Consider the following 11,451-nt stretch of genomic DNA (forward strand, 5'->3'; position numbering starts at 1 on the left):
AGTCAAGACACATTTTCTGCTCGTCAAAATGTAAATGTTGCCGGTGCAAATGCACTGCCGAAAAGCATAGAGGAACAGATTCCAGACGCTAATACATTATTATTGCAATTAATGCAGCAAATGAAACAAAATCAGAGACAAACACAGCAACAGTTAGACACAATGGAACAAAATCTTCAAAAGTTAGACACAATGGAACAACACCAGAGACAAACTCAGCAACAGCTTCAAAAGTTAGACTCATTGGAACAAACTCTTGAACAAACACGTGAAGATTTAACTACTGAGTTACATAACATTGAATCGAAATGTCAAAAAGCCTGTAATGACGTAAAAACACAAATTTGTGAGCGTTTTCAACATATTTTTTCGCGGCATGAAAATGCACTACAGAATCACGAAGCAGCCATAAAAGAACTGCAAATTATTGTTCATGAAAATCATGAGACCTTGCAAGCTAAAATTGACTCAGCTGCATCTACCGATACGGTTACGCAACTTGCAAAAACTCAGGAAAACTTAAAGGACACAGTAGATACGATTTCAACACAAATGGACACTCTGAAACTTGGTTCAGAAAAACATACAGAGGAAATAATTTCACTATCGGATAAAGTAGCCGAACTTTCAGATCAGTTCACTAACTTATCTACAAAGGTAGATGATGAGCTGAATGACACAACACCTGTAGCCTTCACTGACATTGAAGAGTATGAAGAAATTAGAAAATTCAAACAAAATCAAAATCAAATCAATACACAGTACAAAAGAGAAATCCGGGAAGTGCAAGATCAGTTGGCACAAGTAGTGCAAGAATTACGTATTTCAGAGGACACTCGCGCCCCAATACGGGAAGAGGGACATAGAAATACGGAACAGCCACAAAATAATAACACAGCGCATTTCGGAAATTATGAAAGAAATTGGCAAGGTGCACCGAATTTTGAAATGGAACCGCCGACACGACGTGACAATGACCGATATGCGACTCGCCGACATGATGACTTTGACTATAAGCTGTTCATTACTACGAGTAAATTCAAAACATTTAAGAATTCTGGCAACAGCATTCATCCACAAGCATGGCTCCATCAATTCTCTCATTGTTTTCCTCCCAACTGGTCGTTAGAACACAGATTAGAATTTATGTGTGGCTATTTAGAGAATGAACCAGCTGTAAGAATGCGATCGGTCATTCACGATTGTCACAGTGAAGGAGAATTTTACTATGCCTTCCTCTCAGCATATTGGTCTCAAGCTACACGAGACCGAGTTAAACATAGCATCATGATGATGAAACACTTTGAACAATCTGAATTTTCCAGTCTTGTCAAATATTTCGAAGACATGTTGCATAAGAATCAGTATCTTTCAAACCCATACAGCCCCTCAGAACTCATCCGCATTTGCTTAATCAAATTGCCTGAACATTTACGACATATTATTTTAGTAGGACGTTGCAAAGACGACATTGAAGCTTTTCAGGGACTGTTACAAGAACTGGAAATTGACACTGACAATCGCGGAACGCGAAAACGGGAGCACAACAATTACAGGTCATATCCGTCGCAATTCCGCGATGAAAGAAATAATAACTGGACACGACAAGGCTATTCTCACAACACAAATCGTGACCAAAACAGACACCACCCATATGACAACAACTGGCAGAGTAATAATAGTTACAGAGAAAGATCGCATTTCCGTAGTAATGAATGTGACAGAGATTACCATAGAAACAGACAATATGGGAACACAAACAATTATTATCAAGGAAGACAGAATAACTTCAGACGCCACAGTTCAGCGCGCAGTTACGATTCAGGAAGAAATTCCCCACCACGTGACCGGCAAGAAAGAAACTATGGAATCTACCGACATGACGACAGACGATGTGATCGTAACGACAGAGCTGAATTGCATCAGAACTGGCGAGCTTCAAACAGGGCAGGGCCTTCTCGGCAAGGTGAATTTGTAGAAGTTCGGTCTCCTAATCCCAATAACGACGCGCGCCAACAAAGAGACAGACAATGACTCGCACCGCAGGCAGCCAGGTGCGCCGGCTGGCTCAGAGAAAAATAACATAGACGCTAACCTTTAGAAAATTCTTAGCGTTCTTTACCGACGTATGCCACATGATAACTGCTTTGAAGTTGAAACTCTGCGCACTAGAAAGGGTAAAAAATTGCACCACATTTCACATGTAAAACCGTTGATTGAAAGATAATCTGCTTTTTAACTTTGTCTTTGCCATATAACTTTTCACTTTACATTACTAGTATGCTTTGTCAGGCTTAGAATCTGTTAACATGCAACAATGTTTGAAGTTAAATATCCAGGCAAGAACCAAGAGAACTTATTTCAACAGAAATAACGTATGCATTGTTATAGTGAACAGACGACACAGTGTTGTTATTTGTACATTCTTGCTTGTTACTTGCACGATTACGTAACGACTATAAGGGCTCACATAGTTAGAACATTTACCAGTACTGCTAACGAGATTTTAATGCAACGTTTTGGTTTACTTGAAAATACATTCTGGATTTAAAGTACTTTCTGAGAGATATCAGATGACACAGTGGTTAGTTTATTTGACAGCTACACGATTATATCACGACGCTACTAATGAGTGACACAATTTATGTTATTGCTTTTGCGCTGTATCTGTTGTATATCTGCACAGTTTTTCTGGTTTCTCTTGAAAGTAAAACATGTTTTAGTAGTAACTTTTGTGGTATAGCTAAATGAGACCGCGTCTTCCATAGCACAACAATACATTACATTACAGTACTTTCTTCATCACAGCAGTAATCATAATAACTACGATACCTATACGCAAAGCATTTCACTGTTGTTTATTACGAGGTAAGTACATTGACTTCTGCAGAACTTTGCGTACTGAGGACGATAACTACGACACTTCGACAGAATTATCGCTACAGTACACGTATTTGAGTGATTAATTGTGTACTTAAAACATTTATTTTTAAAAATTTTTGAATTACAAAGAAAGTTTTCCGTGATACATTTCATGCCATTTCTGTAATCTGTAACACCTGAGGGTATAATTACATTAATCCTCAGGGGGGTACACGCTTACTTTGTGTACCATGTGTTTGGCAAGCACAAGGAGCCCTAGCTAATATGGTATTTGCTTATACAACTTTACACATTGGTACCATATTTCTCTAACACAAAATGACACAGCTATCTGATTATTTAACAGAGAAACAAACATATTTTTACTACGTCAGTGACACATGTTTACGCAATTACACAGTTGGGTAACTTCACACTTACGAAATTGTATTTTGTCTGTACTTTGTGAACTGTTCACATTTTTTTTGGAACCATTGTGATACTATAAGAGCTTTGAATGATGTATTTGGTAAGGGAGCATGATTTTAAAGTACGTTTGAGGTAGATGACACTATTGAAATGAGCAGCGAATTTTTTTTTAGGTTTTGAAATTATTGGAGGAAGCTACGACGATTTTGAGAGTTGACTGAGGTGTTATGATGTTGTTATTACGATGACTATGTGTATTATGCTGTTGCGGTATGTTTATGATCAATAAGCTGATGCTATATGAGTTATTTGAGTATGCTACGTATCTGTTATGATGAAATATTGAAGAAGTGTCGACGAATAAGGTAAGGAATAATGAGTAGTGGTTAGGGACTCTGGTTTGTGAAACAGGTTGTTGGAAACCAAGAATCGTACTTTAAGAGTTATGAAATGTATGTAAATGCGTGAATGTATTACAATGCCGACGAAAATTTTTTGGGCTCTTTTATATCAATAGGATTTTGTTTCTACACACTTGTAACGCAAATTCTTAACCTGTGAAATATTTTTATATGAGACTGTCACTGTAGCAGAAACTGCTGTCGTAAATATTTCCGTAAGAAAGTTAAGTGACCACCTGCACGTAATGCATCGTGGGCACCCAGATGGGCGACAGTCGCCTGGAAAGAAGTCATTAGTGAGTGCCTTACAGAGGCACAGGTGCAAAAAAAAGAAGCCATTATCCTCGCTATTGACATTCCTTTGTAGAAAGCATCGCAAAAAAACGACACGGTCGAACTTGAAAACATATGATTGTACTGTGGAGCTCTTAATTTATGATATTTACTAAAATGCCTAATGAAACGATGAGAAACATTTCACAGCTATTGTCTTGCTAATTGAGAGAAATGCCATATGGCTTGCTTTATGTATTTATTTACTCATTTTGTTTAATATCTAGTTTCTAGCTGCACTGCAGCATTGGTTAAAATAAAATTTTATAGATGTACTAATATAAATATTTTCTGTCTACAGATCGAGTAAATAGTAATTTCTTTCAAAAAAATGAGGGAGCACAAAAAGACATTTACCTTCACAGGAACTGCATTCATAATTTTCTTTTCAAGTACTTGGTAATTTATTTTGTAGAATAATTTGTGGTGCACCACTTTAATGACATAGATATTAAGATGTGAATAGACATTTCCCTTATCTGCATTGTTGTCTTTACTGTAATATTTTTCTGCTTGAGCTCTGTCATGTTTAGATATAATTTATTGCATTTGCTTCTGCTGTTTGCCAGGCATAGTACTACTAAATTTCACTTTACATTACTCTGTTAAGCCAGTTTTACTACTGATTTATTTTTCTTGTTTGCTGCTCATTGCGTAATATTAGTTGTAATATTGCTGCTTGCTTGGCCAATTTGAATATTTTGTCATTGCTGTTTGTGTTAATTGTTTTGTACTGCTGCATTGCCTCGTCCCTTAGTTTAGCATCTGAGCTCAGTAGATTTAAGTTAGCTTAAGATGGGGTAGGCTATATGAGAGAATGAGTTGTGATGAATTGGAAGAAATGCATTGAGAAGCTGTAAGAAAATGGTTTGGCCAAAAAAAGTATTTTGAAAGAGAATATGAACCAAAAAAGGTAGGGTTTAGGGACAACAGGTTTAGGTAGGATTTTCTTGGAAATAAATAATGAGGTAAGAAATATGTGAAAATATAAATACAAAAAGCATGCTTGGATAGGATTTTTTTGGTGAAAACAAATGTTGAAATAAGACGAAAGATCTATGGAATGAAGTTTTGGTTGGACTGCAGTACCAAATGTTACACTGAAAACAAACCCTGTCCTTTCCTCCTGTGTTATTCTGGTATGTGTTTGTGCACTCTTGTGTATTTGTGTTTTTCCTGTCTTTATGTGTTTATCTGATAAGAGATATGTTGTAGAATTTTTCAAATACTATGTTATTTTCTTTGTAAAGATGTTTAGACATTATTTATTCTGTTTTGTTTTAATGCTCATGTGTGAAGTTGATGTTTCGAAAGTTATTCTGACCTTTTATATATGTACTCATGTCATAATTCCTGTAACACTGACGTATATGTTATTTCGATTCTTTTGTAAAGCCTGTACTACAAATGTTCTCTGTATTGTTATGTTCTTTAATGATGTATTTTGTACCTTTGTAATTGTATTCTTATGTTATAAAATTGTAATTGACACCAAGTCATCAAATTAAGTAACTTGTAAGTTCCATTTCACTGCACATGTTTCTGTTGGTCATAGTATATGGACAATATGAGAGAAGTAGGGACTGTTAGTGTTTGCACATGTGTAAATAATTCAGCAAGGGACTGGATAACAGCATTGCTGGTTCTAAGGACAATTAAAAAACTTTGTGAGTGCACAAGTGGTGGTTTATGGACTTGCTATATTGCCCGCAAGACTCTTTGATGGTGATTGTGCACCTGCACATTTGCAACAGTTGGCTGCTGGCCGTCTCTACAAGGACTACAGTGGGTCTGCGTCTTTGCTGACTCACCAGTACCATTATTTCTACAAGGACTACAGTGGGTCTGCTCTGTGATGACCTACGTACCAATACTCTTCAAAATTTCGACTGACTCTGCTGTGGGTTTGCTCTGTTGTGGACCAATACCTGTCTGCATGTCAAGAGTCAGCACTGTCTTTCCGTTGAAAGGACAACACTACTTCTTCAAGATTGCATGGAAATCCACTACTTCCGTGTGCATTTTCTTTTACTGCTCAGACTTTGAGAAAAACACTGCAATGTTACTGTGATGAATGATCAGGACTGTCTTTATGGACTGTGAGAAAATTTTAGCTTTTGACCAACATTGTATCAAGAAGTGTGTGCATTTGATATCCTTCTTACTGTAATTATGAAAAATTTTTTCAAATCTGTATTGGCCAGTGCCCACAACAATTTGTAAAATTTTTTTGTGAGGAGCATGGGGGCTATGTAAGTAGGCTGTTTATGTTTTCTTATTGGCAACGTTACGTAGCGCTCTGTATGAAAATCACTGGCTGTGCTGTGTGCAGTCTGTGGCTACTTTGCATTCTTGTCTGCCATTGTAGTGTTGGGCAGCGGCAGCTGGATGTTAACAGCGCGTAGCGTTGCGCGGTTGGAGGTGAGCCGCCAGTAGTGGTGGATGTGGGGAGAGAGATGACGGAGTTTTGAAATTTGTAAGACTGGATGTCAATTATGACTATTAAGGTAAATACATTGTTTGTTCTCTATTAAAATCTTTCATTTGCTAACTATGCCTATCAGTAGTTAGTGCCTTCCGTAGTTTGAATCTTTTATTTAACTGGCAGTAGTGGCGCTCGCTGTATTGCAGTAGTTCGAGTAACGAAGATTTTTGGTGAGGTAAGTGATTTGTGAAACGTATAGGTTAATGTTAGTCAGGGCCATTCTTTTGTCAGGGTTTTTGAAAGTCAGATTGCGTTACGCTAAAAATATTGTGTGTCAGTTTAAGCACAGTCTTGTATAATTTTTCTAAGGGGACGTTTCACGTTCACCCGCGTAAGAGGCTCGTGTTTTTTTTTTCTTTTCTTTCTTGGAAATTTGTGTTCAAGTTCCTATGGGGCCAAACTCCTGAGGTGATCGGTCCCTAGACTTACACACTACATCATCAAACTTAAAGTAACTTACGCTAAGGCCGACACACACACACACCCATGCCTGAGGGAGGACTCGAAGCTCCGAAGGGATGAGCGGTGCAAACCGTGATAAGGTGCCCTAAACCGCGCGGCTACCCCGCGCGGCGGAGGCTCGTGTTCAGCGACGGTGAACTGCGCAGTTCGCCCTGGAAACCGTTCCGTTCGCACTGTCCTGTCACCGCAGGTCCCCTGAATGTCAAGCCGTTGCCATCGCGAACTCCATGAAAATACAAAAGATTTACTTTTGGCTTTCACTGAAGGAGGCCGGAATCTTCGTGAACTTTGGGATACAGGGTGTGCTTCACATTCCAATTGCGCACAAAAACCGAACGCGTACGGCGTTTTAATGGAAAACTGACACATCTGGACCTTGACGCGAATGGTGATAGTTTAGTGAACGAGGTAAACTACCGGTGATCTGCTTTTCAGAAATAATTAAAGAAGCCACACAGCTGCAGCCGTACAGGAAACAGCGAGTTTCCTTTTTCCTGTCGCCCATGGACACTTTGTCGCCACGAACACCGCACAGAACGCCAGCACCGGGAGACCTGAGAACGAACTGCAGGGAAAAACTGAATGTAGCCTACACACATAGCAGTCCGGACAAGTATAAAGATTTTGACCTGGACGATCATTTGCAAAGTTAAACTGACCAGGTGTGGGGCTCTTTAGGCCCTACGAACATACAGTATCTTTTTTTTTTTTTATAGGTTGGCGAGGGGAGGAATATTAATTGATCCCAACAATGGAAAAGTGATAAATGTATAGAAATCACTAAAAAGTAGCGTAAAAATACTTTTAATATTCACTGGTCAGTAAATACAGCAGACCTTTTTGTCTATAGGCTGTAAAAACTACATTTTAAAGAGATGTTTCCCTCCAGTGTTTTTTACACACAGCATTCGCTGCTTTTGAGAACGATTTTACAGAAGCTGAGAATGTGGCCACATAACTCGGACATGAGCGCAGTTTTTATAGCTTGTTTAGCATCCATACACAAAATCTGATTTCTCTGTTGTTGTTTTTTTTCATACGTGTTGTCTGTACATGAACTGAGGGAACAATGAAAAGCATTCAACCACGCTCTACAACATTAGCCATTGTTCCTGCCTCAGTTCTTTCGGGAATATCGCTTCACCCAATGCATCCTCCCTCGCTCCCGGCCATGCGTGAGAAGTCGCATATGCATTGTATTAATGACGATATGAGACTTGATCAGAAAAAGTTTCGTTTCAACGCCGTAGAATTATCATCCGTGACCAGTGTAGCCTGGTTTCTTGTCAACATCGAAGGTCGATATTTTGTGTTTCATATCAATATTAACATGTTTCGAAGATTCCAGTGTTGACATGTACGTCGATGCATAAGCTCTCAACCTCGGTATTTTTTAACTTGAATTATCATCGAACATCGCTAATCTCAACCACTGTTCAGAGGTTTACACAAAGATACCGTCTGGAGTTCGTTACGTGTACTGACAGAAGTTATCTCCCACTAGCAAAAATTTAAAAGTTGGATGAAGAGGGAGAAAAGGACGAGGACAGAAAAGAATGTAGTTGCGGTTATGAAAGGTATATTATTGACTGACGGACAGTAGCTTCAGGGATGCGACCATTTGATTCAGTCACAAGGAAAACATGCTGTCAACCGAAACACTAATCAACATATTTGGAGTCGTGCAGCATATTTTTCATCGCTGACTGTACCTGTACAGCGTGTACATTTCCAAGCATACACTCTAAGACAAAAAAGTACACCGCAAAGGACTTACGCAAATTCGTCACAGGTTGATATTCATACAGGTTGTTGTTGTTGTGGTCTTCAGTCCTGAGACTGGTTTGATGCAGCTCTCCATGCTACTCTTTCCTGTGCAAGCTTCTTCATCTCCCAGTACCTGCTGCAACCTACATCCTTCTGAATCTGCTTGGTGTATTCATCTCTTGGTCTCCCTCTACGATTTTTACACCTACATCCTTCTGAGTCTGCTTAGTGTATTCATCTCTTGGTCTGCCTTTACGATTTTTACCCTCCACGCTGCCCTCCAGTACTAAATTCGTGATCCCTTGATTCCTCAGAACATGTCCTACAAACCGATACCTTCTTCTAGTCAAGTTGTGCCACAAATTTCTCTTCTCCATAATCCTATTCAATACCTCCTCATTAGTTATGTGATCTACCCATCTAACCTTCACCATTCTTCTGTAGCGCCACAGTTCGAAAGCTTCTATTCTCTTATTGTCTAAACTATTTTTCGTCCATGTTTCACTTCCATACATGCTACACTCCATAAAAATACTTTCAGAAACGATTTCCTGACACTTAAATCAATTCTCGATGTTAACAAATTTCTCTTCTTCAGAAACGCTTTCCTTGCCATTCCCAGTCTACATTTTATATCCTCTCTACTTCGACCATCATCAGTTATTTTGCTCCCCAGATAGCAAAACTCCTTTCTTAAATGTCTCATTTCCTAATCTAATTCCCTCAGCATCACCCGACTTAATTCGACTACATTCCATTATCCTCGTTTTGCTTTTGTTGATGTTCATCTTATATCCTCCTTTCAGGACACTGTCCATTCCGTTTAACTGCTCTTCCAAGTCCTTTCCTGTCTCTGACAGAATTACAATGTCATCGGCGAACCTCAAAGTTTATATTTCTTCTCCATGGATTTTAATGCCTACTCCGAATTTTTCTTTTGATTTCTTCACTGCTTGCTCAATATACAGATTGAATAACATCGGGGAGAGGCTACAACCCTGTCTCACTCCCTTGCCAACCACTGCTTCCCTTTCATGTCCCTCGACTCTTCATACAGGTATAGATGGAAAATACAAAATTGTAAACTTTAGCGGCCAATGGAATATGTCATGGTGCAATTTCGTTTCACTGAGCAGCTGGCAAGGACAGCGATCAGGGGACTTGTTGATACCAGGGCATAAAATCCTTGCGAATTTCATTCCAGTTGGACAGTGATTATGGCTCGCACACAGGCACGTGGACGATATACGCTGATGTCAGCATCGCAGACAGGACACGTAGCTGGGCTCAAAGAAACCAGTTGGAGTTCTCGCCGAACTGCTCGACATTTGAACAGGAGCAATGCCATTATTCGGCGATGTTGGCAGGAGTGGGTAAATCGTGGCCGAACATAGCGTCAAGAAGGAAGCAATCGGCGTAGAGGGACGACAGAACGTGAGGACAGAGCAATAGTCAGAGAGGCAATCAGAGCTCCCTATTCGTCATTATCATCGATCCGACGTGCAACTGGCGCATTAGTGACCATATGCATCGTTAATAGGAGGCTCAGGGTAAGGGGGATTGAGCTCACGGCGCCCTTTGCGGAGACGTCCATTGACTTCTGTACACCAACAAGTCTGTTTGCAGTGGTGTCGGCCTCATTCGGCCTGGAGTCTCATTGACTGGAGCAGAGTTGTCTTCAGTGATGAGTCCCGCTTCGAAGTGAGCCCCAGGTAGCGCTGAGTTACCAACCGGCCGTCATACGGCTCGACAACCAGAAGTTATGAAATGATAACTAAATCAAGACCCTAAGCTGCCGACGGGCGTTGATATACAGATATACATCAACGGGGACAGTTGAAAATGTATTCCCCGACCGGGACTCGAACCCGGTACCTCCTGCTTACATGGCAGACGCTCTATCCATCTGAGCCACCGAGGGCACCGAGAATAGTGCGCCTGCAGGGATTTATCCCTTGCACGCTCCCCGTAAGACCCACATTCCTAACTTAATGTCCACACACTACATTCGTGGTGCCCCTGCCCATTACACTCATTACTGGCGGCAGACAGTCTTCCCGAGTCCCGTAAGAGTTCGGGTAATGCGTGCGCATCCGCACAAAAGAAGGTTTACAGCTTGAACATTTTTCGACATAGTCACCATTTCTGTCGATGCATTTTTGTAGACGCTGTGGCAGTTTTTGTATGCCCATGCCATACCACCTCGCCGCCGTGCTGTTCAGAAAGTTATGAACCTCTTCTTTCACCTCTTTGTCGGAGCTGAATCGCTTTCCGGCCAAATATTCTTTTAACCTAGGGAACAGGTCGTAGTCACTGGGCACCAAGGCAGGACCATAGGGTGGGTGGGTGATTATGTTCCACTGAAACTGTTGCAGGAGAACAACGGTTTGCCTAGCGATGTGTGGGCGAACGTTGTCATGGAGATGTGTACGGCGTTGCTCAACATTCCTCTTTTAGGGTTCTGAATTTCCCCTTTGAGTTTTTTCACAGTCTCACAGTACCTGTGGTCCCAGCGATTCAGCTCCGACGACGAGGTGAAAGAAGAGGTTCATAACTTTCTGAACAGCATGGCGGCGAGCTGGTATGACATGGGCATACAAAAACTACCACGGCGTCTACAAAAATGCATCGACAGAAATGGTGATTATGTCGAAAAATAACTAAATGTTCAAGCTGTAAACTGATGTAAACCACTGTAGAAATAAACAGGTC

General features: G+C 40.4%; 1 non-coding gene across 1 annotated transcript; it reads right to left on the reverse strand.

Annotated features, from left to right (window-relative positions):
* Window positions 1-10,586: 10,586 nt before the first annotated feature.
* Window positions 10,587-10,660, reverse strand: Trnat-ugu. The gene has a single exon. It is a non-coding gene; the product is annotated as a tRNA-Thr (tRNA).
* Between the last annotated feature and the right edge of the window lie 791 nt (window positions 10,661-11,451).

This window comes from Schistocerca piceifrons, chromosome 7 (assembly GCF_021461385.2).
Source record: "Schistocerca piceifrons isolate TAMUIC-IGC-003096 chromosome 7, iqSchPice1.1, whole genome shotgun sequence".
NCBI lineage: Eukaryota > Metazoa > Arthropoda > Insecta > Orthoptera > Acrididae > Schistocerca > Schistocerca piceifrons.